Source organism: Astyanax mexicanus, unplaced genomic scaffold, assembly GCF_023375975.1.
Source record: "Astyanax mexicanus isolate ESR-SI-001 unplaced genomic scaffold, AstMex3_surface scaffold_34, whole genome shotgun sequence".
Taxonomy (NCBI): domain Eukaryota; kingdom Metazoa; phylum Chordata; class Actinopteri; order Characiformes; family Acestrorhamphidae; genus Astyanax; species Astyanax mexicanus.
The window spans coordinates 4045362-4067174 of NW_026040044.1; the positions used below are offsets into that span (position 1 = coordinate 4045362).

At 37.7% G+C, this 21813-nt stretch overlaps 1 protein-coding gene across 2 annotated transcripts in view; it reads right to left on the bottom strand.

Moving 5' to 3' along the window:
• The window catches only part of LOC125790080 (RNA-binding motif, single-stranded-interacting protein 3-like), a 120860-nt gene that overhangs the window by 59547 nt on the left and 39500 nt on the right, over window positions 1-21813 (bottom strand). The window lies entirely within an intron of this gene.

Consider the following 21813-nt stretch of genomic DNA (forward strand, 5'->3'; position numbering starts at 1 on the left):
CGCTGATTCGAATCCCAGTCATGCAGCTTGCCATCAGCTGGCGGAGCCCTGAGAGAGCACAACTGTCCTTGCTCTCTGTGAGTGGGTACAGTACAGTAGATGGCGCTCTCTCTTTTCTCCTCATTACTCCTAGGGTGATGTGGATCAGCACAAGGCTGCATCTGTGAGCTGATGTATCAGAACTCAGTAATGCTACAGCATCAGCAGCAGTTCAAAAAGAGGCGGAGTCGGACTTCACATGTATCGGAGGAGGCGTGTGCTAGTCTTCAACCTCCTGGTGTTGGAGCATCACTAGTGATGGTGGGGGATACACACAAAATAATAGAGAAAAAAAGGCAAATTTTGTATAATTCCGCACAAAACCAGACAAAATAAATGGCACCTTTTTTTTTAAATGTGTGGGTAAATGCTCATTTAAGCTCACTTGTGGCAAGTAAAATGTGTGGGCAATATAAAAATCACACCTGAAACCTGATAAAAAAGGAGAAAAGTTGATTCAATCTTTGCATTAACACTTTTCAACCTGAATTATGTTCCAGTGAAAAATGCTGTTTAAATTTTTTTAGACTTTATTAGTCTAAAGAGAAATCTGTATAAAAACTAGATTGCAGTTCCTGCAGAAATTGCGAGTGGGATTGCAGTGCTTATCTTCGTGGCTGGTTGCTATGATGTTGCTAAGGGTTTTTTAAGGTGTTGCTAAGTGGTTGCTAAGGTGTTGCTTAGCGGTTGCTAAGGTGTCTGTGGTGTCCTTTGACTGGTGTGTGAGATGGAACTTTGGGACCTCCCATTCATTTTTATGAGGGAACTATGAGGGTACATCATATCATTTCAGACAAAATATTTTGTCGGACAGAGCACAGTAAGATCTATAAGCCATCCGAAGAAGGTATTTGTGTCTCCAAAATTCTGACGTACACAGACATGCAAAGTTCCCCCCATTCATTTTCAAAAAGCACGTATTTATGTTTTTTTTAACGAAAAAAAAAAAATATATCCGTTTGGAAAGCTGTACACAAGCACACCATTCCCGATAAGGACGCATATTTTAGCATTGAAACAAAGTCAATATCTCAAAAACTGTGGCGGAATAATAATAATAATAATAATAATAATAATAATAATAAGAAGAAGAAGAAGAAGACTTAAAAAGAACAGGACTGTGAGCACACTAATTAAACCCAATTAACTAAAATGTGTAATTGCTTTTTTAACGTCCATTGCATTGGATGCTTGAGTTTAACATTTGGTTTTAGACCTAATAATTGGTTTTACTTTACAAATCATCCAAAAATACTAACATAACATGATAAAAGTGTTCTAAATCACATAGAATTAGTAAAAATGAGCTCTTCTTTTGCCTTTTTGGCTATGGTGCTGCTATGTTCTACTGTCTGAGTTGCTGGGTTTTATTTTTCTGATGCAGTGGGCGGGGCTTAGCTACTGTTAATTTTTTATTGGCTGGTTAATATTCTATTCTGATAGACAATATTTTATTAGAGTCATGTGCAACAAAAGATAAAAAAGACAAGCCATCCTGTCCATTGTAATGGACGCAGGGTCTCAAAGGGTTAAAGAGAGGAGAAGAAGTTTACAACCAATCACACTGTAGCTAACCTCCCAGGACGTGGATGGAAGAGAAAAAGTCCATCGCAGGAAACTCCAGATAGTGGATAAGCAGCTCCAATCAAGTTCCAAAGAAATTCAGTCTGTCCTGCAGGCTGAGGGTGCATCAGTTTTAGCGAGAACTATCTGTCGAAGTTTGAATGAGATGAAACGCTATGGCAGGAAACCCAGGAGAAACCCTCTGCTGAAGCACAGACATAAAAAAGCTATACTGCAGTTTGCTAAAAATATAAGTGAGTAATTCAAAATCCTTCTGGGGAAAAAAAAAAACATCTTGTGGACAAATAAGACCGAGAGACCAGTTTTTGAGCACGCTAACCAATGTTTAATTAATCTCATTCACAAGATAACACCACATGACTTATAACTTACAACTTAAAATGCTCAAATTCAATCACAACAGCTCTAAATGAGTTAAAGCCTTCTCCACCAATCTCTCATTTTCCCCACATTAAAGATTAATCAGATGCTCACAGCAGTAATCCATTATTTATCTGGTGAGGAACGCCCAGCTTCCCTTTCTAAAAACACAACACACACACACACACACACACACACACACACACACACACACACACACACACACACACACTTATACATCACAGTTTTAAGGCACCATTATTCATCACACATATACATCATCCATTATATTACATTATAGTTATAGTACACTATATTGACTATACTGGCAAGGATAGCCATTAAGAACAAAAGCTTAGGCCACGCCCACAGAGTCCTATAATGCACTACCCCCCCTCCTTAAACACATTTTTCTAAAAGCTATAATGACTATAATGTTAAATATTAAAATGTTAATGTTGATTATATAATGTGGGATTTTCACTAGACTGTTCTCTAGTGTTTCAGCTGCATATATGCTGATTATAAATGAATGTATTTTATTTAGTAGAATGTAAATATATTGAAGAAGTTTAGTTGGACTGGAGTTTATCTGGAGTTCTCTTGAGTCTCTGCATGGATACAGTATAAACCAATAGGGAGTGGGAATGGTATATGTTTGTACTTCTCTACATCCAATCACAATCAGATTCTCTCTATCTGGATGAAGAGATTTATCTGGATAGGGGTTTTATTGAACGATGAGAAGCCGTAATGAAAACTAGCTGAAATGAAACAGGAGTAAAGAGGCTGTTTTTATTAAAATGTAAGGAGGAGAAAGTTCAGATAATTGTGTGAAAATGTAAAAATGCACCCTTTACTGTTTTTAGCATCTATACTCATATATATTCTCCACACATCTGTGCAAATTAAACTGGAAAATTATCCGGCAGCATTCAAGCTAAATTAAGCCAGACCTTCACTCATAACTGTGCTGAATTCATCTGGAGTTTTGCCAGTGTGTGTGTGTGTGTGTGTGTGTGTGTGTGTGTGTGTGTGTGTGTGTGTGTGTTGAAACTTGAATATTGTGTTTATTACTGCTGGGAAATTTACAGCAGATCACGCTTCTGCTGAGACTGCAGCTTTCAGCTTATTAAAATAATGAATCTGTAGAAGAACAATGGAGAAACCTTATAAAACACACACACACACACACACACACACACACACACACACACACACACCGTCTGGAGAAGTTCCTAAACAGAACTGCTCTGGTAAATTCCTGAACACACTCTCACTAAACTCCCAAACCCGAGTCCGCATGCTGCTGAATACAGTCTGATATTTAAAACTGAAGAATAAAAGAGAAAATCTGGATTTCAGATTCTGATTCTAGAGCTTCAGTCTGAGCTGATCTCTTACTGAAGCTTCTGAACTCTGATGAGCCAATTCATTAAACTCACACTGATTAATCACTTACTAATTACACAGAGAGAGAGAGAGAGAGAGAGAGAGAGAGACCCAGCATACTAATATACACACACACACATGTATTACACTTATACACACTCTAATACACGCTAACACACACATTTATACTAAGGCACACTAATACACACACTGACTTCACTTGACTTGATTTATACTCTAATACACACATTTATACACTTACACACACTAATCCAAACATATATACACTAATACACACATATATACACTAATACACACTCTAATACACACATTTATACACTTACACACACTAATCCAAACATATATACACTAATACACACTATAATACACACACACTTATACATATTAATACACTAATAAACACATATATACACTAATACACACTCTAATACACACACACTTATACATATTAATACACTAATAAACACATATATACACTAATACACACTCTAATACACACACACTTATACATATTAATACACTAATAAACACATATATACACTAATACACACTCTAATACACACACACTTATACATATTAATACACTAATAAACACATATATACACTAATACACACATTCATACACTTAGACACACTAATACACACATATATACACTTAAACTAATACACACACATTTTTTACACTTATATACACTCTAATATATACACACACACACACATTTCATATACTTACACACACTAATACACACATGTATACAATAATACACATTTAAACACTAACACACTGAAAAACACCCACAAACACAAACATTTATACACTTACACACTCTATTACACATATATACACTAATACACACGTTTATTATACCAATACACAATCTAACACACACACACACACACACACACACTAATACAAACACTTACACCCACTTATACACACATACAAATTAATATACACATTTATACACTGATACACACTAAAACATACACATTTATGCACTAATACACACTAATAAACACATTTATACACTGATACACACTCTAGTACACATGTACACACAGGGATCACTGATGTGGTTTGAGCTGAGGGGGAATCCGATGCTGGAAGGTGTGTGATGATTAAATCAGGTTTAGTTTACAGGTTTTAGGGGATCAGATCAGTGATAGTTCTGAGATGTTCTGGATCTGATTAGCGTTTGATTGCTCGCGGACTCAGACAGGTACGGAGGAGGAGGAGGAGGGTTCTCCAGGCTAAACGCTAACAGTCGTAAGCGCTAAGAGCTAGCGCTGGCGGCGTGTGTAATTCAGCGTTAGCCGATTAGCGGAGGAGATCATGAATAGTAGATGTTGTGACTCTCCCTCTTCACTCTCCTCCAAACCTAATTACCTCCTCCTCCTCAGAGCCGGCCCCGCCCACAGAACCTCCACTCCCACAATGATCCAATCACACGCTCCGGATATGCTAATCTATAACCACATTATCGCCACTGAACTGAGTGAATAATTACCAGAGCTTAATGTTTTGGCAGCTGATGGGAGCCCTGGGGTCGTTTTCTCCATTTGTGTGAATTTCTCATTTTTTATTACATTATCTGTGTTTCTGTGTAAAACAAAGAGATTCATCTTGAGGGGCTAATGCTGTTAGCAGCATAATGCTAAAATACAGAATGATACACAATCTAAAATTAAAATAAATGAGCAGATTTATGTAGAAATATGAGCGTAAATGTTGCCGCCGTTGAGGCATTTCCTTCAATTCTATAGAAATGAAGCATTGGTCAGTATTGGTCTTTAATTCTCTACAGCATGTATTTCATGTTTAGTGAAAATAACAACCATCACTCCATTCTCCCAAAAAATGATCTGGCTGCTTAATGTTCCCCTGAAGCAACAAATAAAAAAAAAAGACTTTTTTAGTAAGTAAGCAAAAAAAAAAAAAAATAATGATCTTTAGGTGAGTCGTCAAAAAGTGCACCATGCAGCTTGATTTAGGGTGTTTCAGTGTGTCTTTGCTATCGTAACGATGGGAAAAGTACACATTGTCTGGCTCAAAAAGCACAGAGGGCATGTACTAATTCTAATTCTAATTCTCTTAATTAATCATGGGTGTGTTTGATTTTGTGCGTAACAAGAAATAAACCAATCAGAGCGTCTCTTGCTCATAATTCTCTTTAAGAGTGAGGTGAGCTCTGACTTTGGCAGATTGCTATTGTAACGGCGCAGCTACCTGGACGTGTCCAACAAACTATTCTCAGCAGAGGAAACTGTTGGTTGTTGGCGTCTGTCTAGGTTGTATTCAGTCAGTGGAGCTCCTGTGTTTTCTGTTACCAAGATAAACAAGCAAAACTCCAGAAATGTACCTGAACACACCTCATTTCCAGAACACCACGCCCATCAGTGTAGATATATTCAGAAACTCTCCTGCTATTTAAAAGAGGAGTGAAAATAGGACCTGTTATATCACAATTCTGACAGAGAGTCATACCCAATAACTCTTCGTGGTTTGCTGGAGAATTCCCCTCTATTCTACCACAAGAAATGTGATGATGGTATCTACTGCGCTACACCAACCATTATATGGTGTAGGCTAATCCATCCAGCCAAAGTTCTCAATAGAAATTAAAAGAACTAGGGTTTATCAATAAATAAGCGAAACCATCCATGCAGAAAAAAAAACCCAAACTAGTGCATCTCAGAAAAATATGAATATAATTGAATAGTAACTTTATTTTAGCATAGATATTATATAGATGTATTAAACACAGAGTGATCTATTTTAAGCGTTTTATTTTTTTTTTTGTTGATGATTATGAAGCTTACAGCCAATAAAACCCCAAAAATCAGTGTCTCAGAGAATTAGAATATTATATAATAAGACCAATTGGTACTTTAGGCAGTGTGGGCAGTGTGCCAAGTCCTGCTGGAAAATGAAATCCACATCTCTATAAAAGTTGTCAGTATCAGAGGGAAGCTGTAAGATATGAAGTGCTGTAAGATTTTGTGGGAAAACAAAACTGCACTGACTTTAGACTTGATAATAAAACACAGTGGATCAACACCAGCAGATGACAGACATGACTCTCCAAACCATCACTGATTGGTGGAAACTTCACACTAGACCTCGAGCAGTTTGGACTGTGTCTCTCCACTCTTCCTCCAGACTCTGATACCTTTATTTCCTTTAAATGAAATGTAAAATTTACTGATGATCAGTGATGGTTTGGAGAGACATGTCATCTGCTGGTGTTGATCCACTGTGTTTTATTATCAAGTCTAAAGTCAAAATCTTACAGCACTTCATGCTTCCCTCTGCTACTGAAAACTTTTATAGAGATGCGGATTTCATTTTCCAGCAGGACTTGGCACACTGCCCACACTGCACTTCAAAAGTACCAATTGCTCTTATAAATTATTCACATTTTCTGAGTTTTTATTGGCTGTAATTCATAATCATCAACAATAAAAGAAATAAACACTTAAAATAGATCACTCTGTGTTTAATACATCTATTTAATATATGAGTTTTACATTTTCAACTGAATTACTGAAATAATAAAGTAACTTTTCAATGATATTCAAATTTTTTGCACTATTAGATGCATTAGTATTAAGGCAAGTCCAGCAGAAAGTGGTTTATAAATTAGTAATTAGGAAACGACAGAAACTTATCTAAACTTGTTTAGCTCTACTTCCTGTGTGGAAACTTCCTGTAGCTTTCCTCTCCAATTAAAGTGAATCATCTGATTCTAATTACACTAATTACAGCAGCGGGGGGGAGCTGAGACGCTGAGTAATCACCGTGAGTGATCACATGAGGCCCAGCGCCTGCCAAAAACAACAACAACAACACCAACAACAACAACACCGCCACAAACATCACAAACCATATATCTCCACATCTTCAGACGTCTAGACTGAAAATATCTATCAAACTAAGTTCTCTCTCTAGTTTATAACTGACCACCACAGATCACTTACTGATGGATATACTGTACATTTCATTTACTGAATATTAATATTAAAGACATGACAATGATTAAGGGACACATATCAAATTAATAAACAGTGAAAAACTGTTTGTCTTTGTCAACCCTGAGCTCTCCCACACTCAGCTCTATCTGTGATCTCCGGACTACGATACCCAGGATGCACCACTCACTGACTCCAGGAAGCCAATCACCTGAATACTAAACACCTGTTCACTGGCCTACACTGAAAAAAATGATGAGTAAAATTTACTAAGTAAAGTAAGTAAGTAAGTATGAAAGAGTTAATTTCTGCACCATCTTCCCCCCCTTTCTGAAGATATACAATAAAATATGCCCTAAAGTTAACTATAGTTAACCAGCATCAGCAGCAGCAGTTAGGTTACTGAACTTTAGAGCTCCTAATGACGAATCAGGTGAATGAAGGGCTTCCCAATTCTTAGAGGGAAGATTTCACCCCTTCCCCCTGTGTGTGTGTGTGTGTAGGTGTGTGTGTAGTGTGTGTGAGAGAAAGTGTGTGTGTGTATGTGTGTAAATATATGAGGAAATATAATTAGTGCTGCTAGCATTTGCTCCCCTGCCTCCAACAACAACCTCATTAAACTCTACACACTCATAGTGTGTGTGTGTGTGTATGTGTGTGTGTGTGTGTGTGTGTGTGTGTGTGTGTGTGCATTCATAAGTATGGCAGAGTTAATACACTCCTCTCCATACTTAATTTCTCTTTTTTCCCTTTATTGAGAAAATCCCCCCCTGGTCATTTTCTTTATGGTGGTTTAGTATTCTCAAGGTCGGATCTGATGAGGACCTCAACCAAGAGCACACACACACACACTACACACACACACACACTACACACACACACACTACACACACACACACACTCCTGAGATGAACTGCAGATTTGACGCCCATACATACTGCACACAGCGTTCAATTTCTTCAGAAACATATAATGATTTGATTTGATAATTTAAACAGCAGCAGAGCTTCTGAATATATCTACACTGATGGGCGTAGTGTTCTGGAAATGAGGTGTGTTCAGGTACATTTCTGGAGTTTTACTTGTTTATCTTGTTAACAGACAACACAGGAGCTCCACTGACTGATTAAAACCCTGACAACAGTAAACAGTCAGACGTTCATCGCTATCTTGGCAACAATAAACAGAATAGTAAATAAAATAACATTGCTGTTCCCGTAAATGAGCTGCTGGAGCTCCTTCACAGCGTCAACCAGCAGCTCAGTTTCCTCTGCTGAGAAGAGTTTGTTGAACACGTCCAGGTAGCTGCACCGTTACAATAGCAATCCACCAAAGACAGAGCTCACCTGATCTACTCTTAAAGAGAATGGGTAGGGCTGGGGATCGTAATTCGATACCTGAAAGGTACAGACCAAAATGTATTTCACACTGTCTCTCCCTCTCTTTAATTGTCTTTCCCTCTGTCTCTTACTCTCCTGCACTGTCTTTTTCTCTCATATGCTGCCTCTCTCTCTTTACCTGTCTTTCACTCTCTTTTGCTTTCTTACACTGTCTCTCTTGCTCTCTTACACTCTCTCTCTCTTACACTGTCTCTCCCTCTCTTACACTGTCTCTTCCTCTCTTACACTGTCTCTCTTGCTCTCTTACACTCTCTCTCTCTCTCTTACACTGTCTCTCCCTCTCTTACACTGTCTCTTCCTCTCTTACACTGTCTCTCTTGCTCTCTTACACTCTCTCTCTCTCTCTTACACTGTCTCTCCCTCTCTTACACTGTCTCTTCCTCTCTTACACTGTCTCTCCCTCTCTTACACTGTCTCTTCCTCTCTTACACTGTCTCTCCCTCTCTTACACTGTCTCTCTCTCTCTCTCTCTTACACTGTCTCTCCCTCACTGACACTGTCTCTCTCTCTCTCTCTTACACTGTCTCTCCCTCTCTTACACTGTCTCTCTCTCTCTCTCTCTCTTACACTGTCTCTCCCTCTCTTACACTGTCTCTCCCTCTCTTACACTGTCTCTCTCTCTCTTACACTGTCTCTCTCTCTGTCTCTCACACTTTTGCGCTGTCTCTTCCTCGTTGGTGCTGTCTTTTACTTCGTTTCTCGCTCTCTCGCGCTGTCTCTCACTCTCTTGTGCTGTCTTTCTCATGGTGACAGTATGAGAAGTATCCAAAAATGTATCATTTGGGTATTGCTATCAAATTCAAAGTATCGTAAAGGTATCAGGTATCGAAAATGTTAAAAAGATACTTAGCCCAAGGAATGACAAGTGACACACTGATTGGTTTATTTCACGTTACGCCCAAAATTAACCACACCCATGATTAATTAAGAGAATTAGTACATGTCTTTTTTGCTTTGTTTCGAGATGCACAAGGTGTACTTTTTCTGTCCTTATGATAGCAAAGACACACTGACATTCCATAAATCAAGCTGCAAGATGCCCAGTTTGATGGCTCAACTATAGACGAAGATTCTGGGATACAGCAGAAGACCGGGGAGAGGGACTGTGGGACACAAATGTATCATGTTTCTGAATGCAATCAAATCCTCACAGTAATCCACTAAAATCTGGTAGAAGGTCTTTTCTGTGTTTAATACTGTAGATTTCTGTAGAAACAGTGAACGAGGAGGAGTCCAATACTTTTGTTCTTACATTTGTGTTTGTGTGCTGCTTGTCTGTCTGTCAGTTTGTTTGTCTGTCTGTCTGTTTGTCTGTCTGCAGTACTGGGGGATGAGTGCTGGGTGAAGGAGTGCGGATGGAGAAATGAAGTGAGGGATTCTGGGACAGGACGGCAGATGTTTGGCTAATACAGGTTCCCTTCAAATCCAACAGGGGGTCGATGTGGAGCCCTGTGGAGAAGACCCTCAATTATCTTCACACACATACACACACACACACTCACACTCATCCACTACCTGACCTCATTTACTCTATCTTTCTGTCTTTTCCCAGCTCAGTTCAGCAGCAGGACCATCGCAGGAGTTCAGAGCTAATTCAATAATGAAGACAAAATTAAGATGAAAAGGACCATCCAGACTGTTATCAGTTCAGCTACAAGCTCAGATAAGCAATCCGCCAAAGATAGTCAGAGATAGTGATGTCAGTAACTCGTTATTTAGAGTAACGCGTTACTCTAATCTGACCATTTTCTTCAGTGACGAGTAATCTAACATGTTACTATTTCTAATCCAGTCATCAGATTAAAGTTAATTGTCCAGTTTTTCACTGTGTTGTTTTTTTTATAAATGTCCTTAGTAAAAGATATTGTAGGGTCTGGCTGAATGTGTTGATAGTATGGAGAAGAAAGACGTTTACAGTCGTCGCTTTATTGCTGGAACTGTCGGCCGCAACCACACCAACAAAACAACAGGCTAGCGAGCTAACAAGCTAACAGGCTAAAGCTAGCAAAAGATGATCAACAGCTTGAAATGCTTGAGTGTCTCTTGCTCATCAATCTCTTTAAGAGTAGATCAGGTGAGCTCTGACTTTGGTGGATTGCTATTGTAACGGTGCAGCTACCTGGACGTGTCCAAAAATCTCTTCTCAGCAGAGGAAACTGAGCTGCTGGTTGACGCTGTGAAGGAGCTCCAGCAGCTCATTTACGGGAACAGCAATGTTATTTTATTTACTCTTCTGTTTATTGTTGATGTAAAAGTTGGGTTTGTGCTGCTGTGTTGCCAAGATAGCGATGAACGTCTTACTGTTGACTGTTGTCAGGGTTTTAATCAGTCAGTGGAGCTCCTGTGTTTTCTGTTACCATACATAGAGATAGAGTCTTTCTTATCTCTTTCTCTCTCTCTCTCTCTCTCTCTCTCACACACACCCTCTCACACTCGCACACACACACACACACACACACACACACACACACAAATAAACATTAGTGGTAAGTGGAGGCCACACACTGGGTAATTGAGCTTATTCTGAACAGGTGTTTAGTGGCTAATAGGCCATCAGCTCATTATGTGTGTGTTTAAAGGGGGAGCAAGTAACTGGCTCTGAACGGATACACTCATTTATTACACACTCCCACAGGCTCTGTGTGTGTGTGTGTGTATTGTGTTGACTCTAGCTCTGTGTAAACTGTAGAACCGGGAGATCCAGCACCCTGCAGAGTTTGGCTCCAGCACTAATCTAACACACCTGGCTCAGGTAATGAAGACGTTCAGCAGCTTCAAGGAACAGGAGGGCTGCAACAGAACGATCAGTTTTACATTAAAACGCAGGTAAAAGTGTAATTTATGGTGTAATAGTTGTTTGAGTTGGGATTAAAAAAAGGTTATTGGGTTTTAAAAGTGTTAAAATGAGGCTACAAAGGTTATGGGGAACCTGAAAGTGGTGTTTCTTGGTGGTTACATGGGCTTTTACAATGAGAATACAATGCGTGTTAAGCTAGTCGCAGATGCCTGGCACATATTTGGCATGCTAGATATCTGAGCCAGTCGCCGACTGGGAGTCAGGAAGAAAGAAAGAACCAAAATGAACATCCCCTGCATTACCAGAGCCGTTTATACAGAATCTGACTACTTTCTGTTCTCCTGTTATATCAGTAAATTACTGTTAAACTCTGCGAGTTAGTCCTTAATGAACGCAGGGTAAATTCAGCTAAAAGCTAAAAACTTTAAATTAAAAATAATAATAAACTACTTGTTCTGAATGTTTTACTAAAAAAGCAAATAAGTTTTAAAGACTTTCAGTATGTTACTGACTGTATATTAGACATTTATAAACTCTGATTTTACTCAGTTTTGGCTTCATATGAACCCACTCATTTTAGACTCACTTTAAGTGCGTATTCTCCGCTATAGAGATTCTCTGGTTTGGCATCACTAGTTCTCGTGTGTTTAGTTCTGGTTTGTTCTCGTGATAAATGTGTTTTTAGAGAGCTGTACGGTGAGTCAGTGACTTCCCACAACAAGAAACTTTGTGAAAAGTTCTGACCCTGTGTCGCCGATCTGTTATGTAGTGTGAAACTCTCAACAAATAATGGATGTAACTGGAAAGTTACAAGGGATGTTATGTGGGAACTACAAAGTGTTACAGGGAACAACAAGCGGGGGCTGAAAAGGGTGATGCAAGGGGGTTATAAGGGTTCCCGAGGTGTTACAGGGGTGCTAACATGGGTGTTAAATGGGTTAAAAGGTACATTTCAGGTATTAAAGTAAAAAAACTGAGTATAACTGAAGGGCAGTACTAACAAGACGACAGAACAGAAAGTGTGTGTACGCTGCAGTTGTGATCAATTACCCGAGACAAGGACTCATCATGTTTAATCACCAGTATTACTGCCAGCTCACACACCTTAATTTACTTTCAATTACACACACACACACACACACACACTCATTTAAAGTCTGTTCAGAGAAAAAGAGAGAGAAAATGCATGAGAGCTGTACAGAGGAATTAACTGTAATGCTCTATAATGCTTTATAATGTTCAATTGATCCACACTCTCATTCTTACAGACTGTAATACACTACAGGAATCATAGGGGCGCTCTATAATGCTCTATAATGTTCCTATGATCCACAACACGCTCATTTTCAGAGACTGTAATACACTACAGGAATCATAGGGGGTGCTCTATAATGCTCTATAATGTTCCTATGATCCACAACACACTCATTTTCAGAGACTGTAATACACTACAGGAAGCGTAGGGGGCGCTCTATAATGCTCTATAATGTTCATATAATCCACACGCTCTTTTTGACAGACTGTAATACACTACAGGAAGCGTGGGGAGTGCTTTATAATGCTCTATAATGTTCATATGATCCACAACACGCTCATTCTGACAGACTGTAATACACTACAGGAAGTGTAGGGGGTGCTCTATAATGCTCTATAATGTTCATTTGATCCACAACACGCTCATTCTGACAGACTGTAATACACTACAGGAAGCGTAGGGGGTCCTCTATAATGCTCTATAATCTTCATATGATCCACACACTCATTCTGACAGACTGTAATACACTACAGGAAGTGTAGGGGGTGCTCTATAATACTCTATAATGTTCATATGATCCACAACACGCTCATTCTGACAGACTGTAATACACTACAGGGAGCGTACGGGGTGCTCTATAATGCTCTATAATGTTCATATCCACAACACGCTCATACTGACAGACTGTAATACACTACAGGAAGTGTAGGGGGTGCTCTATAATGCTCTAAAATGTTCATATGATCCACAACACGCTCATTCTGACAGACTGTAATACACTACAGGAAGCATAGGGGGTGCTCTATAATGCTCTATAATGTTCATATGATCCACAACACGCTCATTCTGACAGACTGTAATACACTACAGAAAGTGTAGGGGGTGCTCTATAATGCTCTATAATGTTCATATGATCCACACGCTCATTCTGACAGACTGTAATACACTACAGGAAGTGTAGGGGGCGCTCTATAATACTCTATAATGTTCATATGATCCACAACATGCTCATTTTCACAGAGTGTAATACACTACAGGGAGCATAGGCAGTACTCTATAATGCTCTATAATGTTTATATGATCCACACGCTCATTCTAAAAGACTGTAATACACTACAGGAAGTGTAGAGGACGCTCTATAATGCTCTATAATGTTTATATGATCCACACGCTCATTCTGACAGACAGGAAGTGTAGAGGACGCTCTATAATGCTCTATAATGTTCATATGATCCACAACACGCTCATTCTGACAGACTGTAATAAACTACAGTAGAGGAGAGTGCGAGTGTTGTCATGTTTCAGTAGTTCAGTTGTCTACACACTGATACACTGAGCTGAATTAGAATTAAATCTTAATCACACCACCGGGAAAACACACTGTGTGTGTGTGTGTGTGTGTGTGTGTGTGTGTGTGATGAGCAATAAGCGGTTATGTAAGACAAGACAACAACATTAATCGTGTTAAACCAACCTCTGAATTACATCTTTGAACAGAAAATTAGATGCAAAATAGGGACAAAAGTATTGGGACAGCTGCTCATTCATTGTTTCTTTTCAAATTGAGGATATTAATAAGAGTCTATCCTGCTTTTGTTGGAGTAACTGTCTCTACTGTCTAATAAAAATATAAAAATATTGCCATTTAGAGCATTTATTTGCAGAAAATAAGAAATGGCTAAAATAACAAAAAAAGATGCAGAGCTTTCAGACCTCAAATAAACAAAGCAAAGAAAACAAGTTCATATTCATAAAGTTTTAAGAGTTCAGAAATAATCAATATTTGGTGGAATAATCCTGTTTTTTAATAACAGTTTTCATGCATCTTGGCATCATGTTCTCCTCCACCAGTCTTACACACTGCTTTTGGATAACTTTATGCTGCTTTACTCCTGGTGTAAAAATTCAAGCAGTTCAGTTCAGTTTGGTTTGATGGTTTGTGATCATCCATCTCCCTCTTGATTATATTCCAGAGGTTTTTAATCTGGTTAAATTAAAGAAACTCATAATTTTTAAGTGCTCTCTTATTTTTTTCCATCACAGACTCACCTGGCTGCTCTCCAGAAACGTTTTATCACGAGAACTAGCGATGCCATGGCAGAGAATCTCTATAGAGGAGAATACCCACTTAAAGTGAGTCTGAAATAAAGGGGTTTGTATGAAGCAACTGAGCAAAATCAGAGTTTATAAATTCAGAGGTGACCATTATCAACCTGTAGCCTGCTGCTATCCCCCACTAGCACTGCTGGAGCAGCATTAGCATTAGCCGCTTAATGCACTGAACGTTGGCTCTTTCGCCATTGACAGGTGAGTATTATCGGCCTGTAAACTGCTGCTAACCCTGGCTAGCACTGCTGGAGAAATATTAGCTTTAGCTGCTAACCGCGCTAAGTGCTAGCTCTTTCACCGTTGATTGGTGAGTATATCAGACTGTAGTCTGCGTGTTTACTGTGTTAAAATAAGCTACGTGGGACGAACCGCTAGCTAATATCACCCTGGTTCACACTCAGAGTTCCTCAGTGTAGCGCTGACGGGTGGCATTAGCCGCTAACCGTGGCTAGCCTTAGTGAAATTTGTAAATCTTTAAATAAACAGAAGCAATTTATTCACCCAAATAAACAGTTTTACAGCGTGATTAGCTTTAAAAATAAACACCTTTTTTAAAGAATTACAGTTTTGTTTGTTTAGCTTAACTTAGCTGAATTAGAAAGAAAACATGGCGACACCCCTGTTCCTTTCTAGTGTCACATAAAGAGCCTTATAATCCAGTGCTCATAATAGTGTGAAAATTAAAAATCCTTATATCGAATATAATATTAGTTATAATCACTTATAACATTTTATAACACAGCTTTGTGTGCTACAAAGAAAACTGATAGACATTCATGATGAGACTACTATTGTTAGTGATCATTAACGATAGACATATACTATTTTAACATACATATTATAAGCACAGCTTATAATGTATTATGATCACAATTCATAATGCATAATACATTAATATACATGGCTATAATGGGTTTTGCATTGTTATGAATATTTACAGTCATGTTTATAATGCCTTATGAATGCATTATAATATGATATGAATGTGCTAATAGACTCTAATAGAGAAGACATTTATAGAAAGTGTTAACAAATTGTTTCTCTGGATAGTAGAATCAGTTAGAGAGAAAAAAGAAAGAAAAAGAGAGATAAAGAGAGAAAAAGAGAGACAAAGAGAGAAAAAGAGAGATAAAGAGAGAAAAAGAGAGAAAAAGAAAGATAAAGAGAGAAATAAAGAGAGATAAAGAGAGAAAAAGAGAGACAAAGAGAGAAAAAGAGAGAAAAAGAGAGACAAAGAGAGAAAAAGAGAGATAAAGAGAGAAAAAGAGAGACAAAGAGAGAAAAAGAGAGATAAAGAGAGAAAAAGAGAGATAAAGAGAGATAAAGAGAGAAAAAGAGAGATAAAGAGAGACAAAGGGAGACAAAGAGAGAAAAAGAAAGAGAGAAAAAGAGAGATAAAGAGAGAAAAAGAGAGATAAAGAGAGAAAAAGAGAGACAAAGGGAGACAAAGAGAGAAAAAGAAAGAGAAAAAGAGAGATAAAGAGAGAAATAAAGAGAGAAAAAGAGAGATAAAGAGAAACAGAGAGATAAAGAGAGATAAAGAGAGAAAAAGAGAGAAAAAAGAGAGAAAAAGAGAGATAAAGAGAGAAAAAGAGAGATAAAGAGAGATAAAGAGAAATAAAGAGAGATAAAGAGAGAAAAAGAGAGATAAAGAGAAATAAAGAGAGATAAAGAGAGAAAAAGAGAGATAAAGAGAGAAATTGTTTCTCTGGATAGTAGAATCAGTTACTCCAACAAAAGCAGAATAAACTCTTGTTAAATTCCTTGGTTTCAGAAGAAACACTGATTAAGTGTATTTTTATGAATGATGTATCTTGTTTTAAAGCGATAAGGAATGCCCGGAATGATCGGAATGCTCAGAATGTTGTTTACTCATCAATATCTGATGTAAATCATATTTTCTGAGTCAGTTTCTGGGGATGGCGGTGTTAAATCAGCCTGATCTTCCTCAGCTGCTACAATCCGCCTGTTATGAATATAATCAACCCCTCTGTGACCTCAGCAAACGGATATGGATTTTCAACAGATTTACATGAGATTAGCATCTCATTTGCATTTCATATTAGCAAGCTGACACAAGGTCGTTCCTCTGACCCTGTTTTCCAGAAAACACACAGTAAAGAAAATAACATCACCCGGCTTCATCTCACTATCTCAACTTTATATCTGAACTAGAAAATATACACCCAGAAATAAAAATACAATTCTACATTTCAGCAAGAAATAGAATCTGATGAAATCTCAGATCCAAAAAAACACAACAACATGATGTTGTCTTAAAAAAGGGTGGAAAATATACAGCGGTCATATTGTAAAATCAATTGAGAACAATAATTTGATGACATTCTAGAATATTATCAAAAAGAAAGCATAAAAGGGTTTTGAAATCCAGTAAAAATCAGTTCTAGATTCCAATGGGATAAATAACATTATAAGATTCTAGAATTCAGGAAAATATGAACATTTTAGCAAGAGGACAGAAACCAAGGTTACATATAATTTAGTAGAAAATAAAACACTAAAATTTAGTTTAGAAATATTACATGATGGGATTCAACAATTTAGTTCAGAAAAATTAGATGATAAGATTCTACAGAATAGTTAGAAAATATACCGCGATTGGCATCTAGAATTTATTTGAAAAATATACCAAGATTTCTAGAAGTTAGTTTAGAAATATTACAGGTTAAGATTCTGGAGCTTAGTTTTGGAAATATACTAAGAATGGATGGACAGAATTTATTTAAAAAAAATATACCAAGATTGGATTCCAGAATTTAGTTGGGAAATATAACATGGTGGGTTTCTAGAATTTATTTTAGAAATATTACATGAAGGGATTCTAGAATTGAGTTTGGAGATGTTACACGATGGGATTTTAGAATTTAATTTGGAAACATACCAAGATTGGATTCTAGATTTTGGTTTAGAAGTATAACATGAATGAATTCTAGAATTTAGTTTAGAATTATTACATGATATTTCACAATGAATTCTAGAAACACATTCTAACTTCTTTTACACAGAATTTTAGAAACACTTCATGTTTTCTTTCTTAAATGTGAAGATAGAGATAAAAAGAGAGAAAAAGAGAGATAAAGAGAGAAAAAGAGATAAAAAGAGAGAAAAAGAGAGATAAAGAGAAATAAAGAGAGATAAAAAGAGAGAAAAAGAGAGATAAAGAGATAAAAAGAGAGAAAAAGAGAGATAAAGAGAGATAAAGAGAAACAGAGAGATAAAGAGAGATAAAGAGATAAAAAGAGAGATAAAGAGAAATAAAGAGAGATAGAGGTTTTAACTTTGTTTAGAATGTGTTTGCAGTGTTGCAGAGACTCTGTTAGTATTTTTCTTTCTGAGTTTGGTGCAGAATAATTTGCCCCTCGCTGTGCTGCTGCTGCTGCTGCTGCTGCTGCTGCTGCTGATTGAAGTGTAATTAGAAGAGTCAGACAGGGGGAAACCATCAGTCAGATGGCGCTATCTCTCTCTCTCTCTCTCTTTCTCTCTCTTTCTCTCTTTCTCTCTGTCCTTCAGAGTGTTGTGTGGTGATTTGAGGTGTCTGGAATCTCTGAAAGTTGTGAATGTGGGATAAAAAGAGGGCATTTCCTCACTTTTCCCTGAATGCATGATCTACTATAAGTCTCTGAGTCTGATTCTGAGTTTGTTTGAGTTTGGAGCTCTTTAATGCTGGTTTGTTTTCACACAGCCAAACTCCATCCAAACTGTGGGTCAACTGCGAAATTCCGCTTTTGGTGATATTTTTGGTAACGCTTTATATTACAGCCCGTGTTTTAGAGGGTAAGTTTTTTTTACTTACAGTTTAATTTCTCTGGATCAATCAGTTCATTCAAAATACTTACCTACAGGCCCTACAGATACTTAAACTGTAGGTATAAATAAACTACAACCAGGAACAAGAGTGTAACAACTTTCAGAAACTTACCTCTATAAATCAGTAAATACTAAATACTTATCGGGTCCTACTTTTACTTAAATATAGGTACAAATAAAGAACACAATAACCTGCAATTTCTCTAAACTTGCGGTGCAATTTTCATATGAAATAATAATTTATAATCATTTTGCCCTTTGTTCATGGCAGTTATGAACACTTCATTCCACTCACACTCCAGGAAATCATCATAATAATTATTATAATTTTATGAGTTGAGAATTGTATGAGAATTGTATGAAGTTTATGAAAAAGAAGAACAGTCAGGGTGGAGCAGAAAAATGTCAAGATTAAAATGTATATATCTATAATAAAAAAATCAGGAAAGCTGATATTTTAAAGAAAATGTATTAATTAATACACAGAACCCGCAAGGTTTTATAATAATGGTTAATAAACCCACACCTCACCTGATTTTTACTGTTCTTACTCTATAATTACACAGTATTTACTCAGTAATTACTCAGAAACAACAGGAAGTGAGCTGTATTATGTAGTTTACAGTGTTTTAACGCTCTTACTCTATAAGTACACAGTATTTACCCTCTAAAACACGGGCTGCATTATAAAGCGTTACCCAATTTTTTTGTGCATCAGTTTGCAAAATAGCAGGAAAAAACTTCCCCATTTCCTACCATTTTTCAGTCAAGCGAGACAAGAAACAGAACTTTTTTTATTAAAATGAAAGATTCCATAAAAGATTTAACTTCCAAGAGACTTTAAGGCTTCATCACCTTCATTACCTCAACGTGTCTTTAGATGATATATACATATACATGTATTTTGCTGCTTTCAGATGCAGATAATAAATTTTTCTATCTATGCTCCACACCACCACCAAAAAACCTTAAATACACCTTTAAATAAGCAGTGTCGATCCAAACATCTGTCAATACAGTCAACTTTTTAGATATTTAAACAGCTTCACCTACTGTGCATCATGGTCAGGCAGTACTGACACTCAGATGCTAAAAACGTTATGTTTTCATTATAAAAAGGGGAAATACAAAGAGCAGTCAGAGCATGCAGGGTCAATACCAGTAAACCATAAAATAAATACCAGATCCATAGAGAGAAAACATACCATAAAACAGGCACCAACACAAGCAATCAGTAATGCACGGCAGATGAAAATCATAAATTCATAAAAAAAATCAGTCAACAATCAAGGGCAAGGAAAATAACGCACCGTAAAGCAGAATAAATCAAACTGAAATACTCAGAAACTTGTAAATATATTGAAGGTGTACAGTATATGCACACGAGTGGGCACAGGTGAAACCAATAATCTGGTGATTTGCTTTCTGGAGGTGCTATGTGCAGTGTCAAGTGATCATGTGATTGTGTGATGTCAGAGTGAGGTGCATTCTGGGTATCGTAGTCCAGAGGCTTGAGTTCTCAGGTATAATATCATCTCATAGAATTTTCTACCAAACTAAGCAGTGAAAACTGTACGCATTCTCTCTCCTTCATGACCTACTGTACTCTCTCTCTCTCTCTCTCAGACTCCGGCTGCTGATGGAGAAGCAGCATGATCTACTTTATTTGTTCTTTAAACTGCCTCAGACCCTCATATACTCATATATGTCATGTCCACACATTACACCGGTCCACAGAATTAATATCAACATCAGAACCAAACTTAAACTTCTCCAACAGGAAGATCAGCACAGATTGGAATCAGTGGGGCTCCATCACACTTCCATTGTGATGCAAAAAAACATTTATTCTTCCCAAAACAGAATATCATTTCCAGCCAGAGCAGAACTGACCTTTGAGCTCACCAGATTATTTCATATTCTTTTAAATGTAGGTGGAAATCGTACATTTTGTACAAAGAAAACACCCAACAGAGTACAGTCGTGGTGATTTATATCATACTAACATGATAATTAAAGCATTGAATTCATGTTTTACATCCTTCTCAGACAAAGTATTCCTCAGAGAAGAGTTTAAGGGCAATTTGAGCAGATGGAAGAGTTCTAGAGGGGATGCATCTTAGGTTTAGGTGTTTAATAATCTCTTGAAGACAGAGCTCTTCAGAGATCATGTACTCTCCTAACACCTCTAACTAACTAACTAACTACTTCTCTAAACTCATTTCCTAATTACCCTCCTCCCCTCTATCCCACTATTTCCATTTAACCTTATTTAGGGCCTGACCTTGAACTTCTGTGTTCTCTATTACTAAATGTACCTCATTATTGCAAGTCGCCTTGGACCAGGGGTGTCCAAACTATGTCCCGCGGGCCATTTGCGGCCCTTTTCCTTTTCCTTTTTTGGAGCGGCCCGCGAGGTATTTTAGAATTAGAATGAAAGTTGGCCTGCTGTTAAGCAGGTTTTTATAATGTGAGATTCAAAGTTTGAACGCTAGGTGTCAGAAACGGGCCAAAGAGTCTAAAAGCGGAGAGAGTGTGCATTTCTAAAAAAAAAAACGCTAAAGAGTCTAAAAGCAGAGAGAGTGTGCATTTCTAGCGCAGAAAAACGGGCCAAAGAATCTAAAAGAGGAGAGAGTGCGCATTTCTAGCGCAAAAAAACGGGCCAAAGAGTCTAAAAGCGGAGAGAGTGTGCATTTCTAGCGCAAAAAAACGGGCCAATGAGTCTAAAAGAGGAGAGAGTGTGCATTTCTAGCACAAAAAAAACGGCTAAAGAGTCTAAAAGCGGAGAGAGTGCGCATTTGTAGCGCAAAAAAAAACAGCCAAAGAGTCTAAAAGCGGAGAGAGTGCGCATTTCTAGCGCAAAAAACGGACCAAAGAGTCTAAAAGAGGAGAGAGTGTGCATTTCTAGCACAAAAAAACGGCTAAAGAGTCTAAAAGCGGAGAGAGTGCGCATTTGTAGCGCAAAAAAAAAACGGCCAAAGAGTCTAAAAGCGGAGAGAGTGCGCATTTCTAGCGCAAAAAATGGACCAAAGGGTCTAAAAGAGGAGAGGGTGCGCATT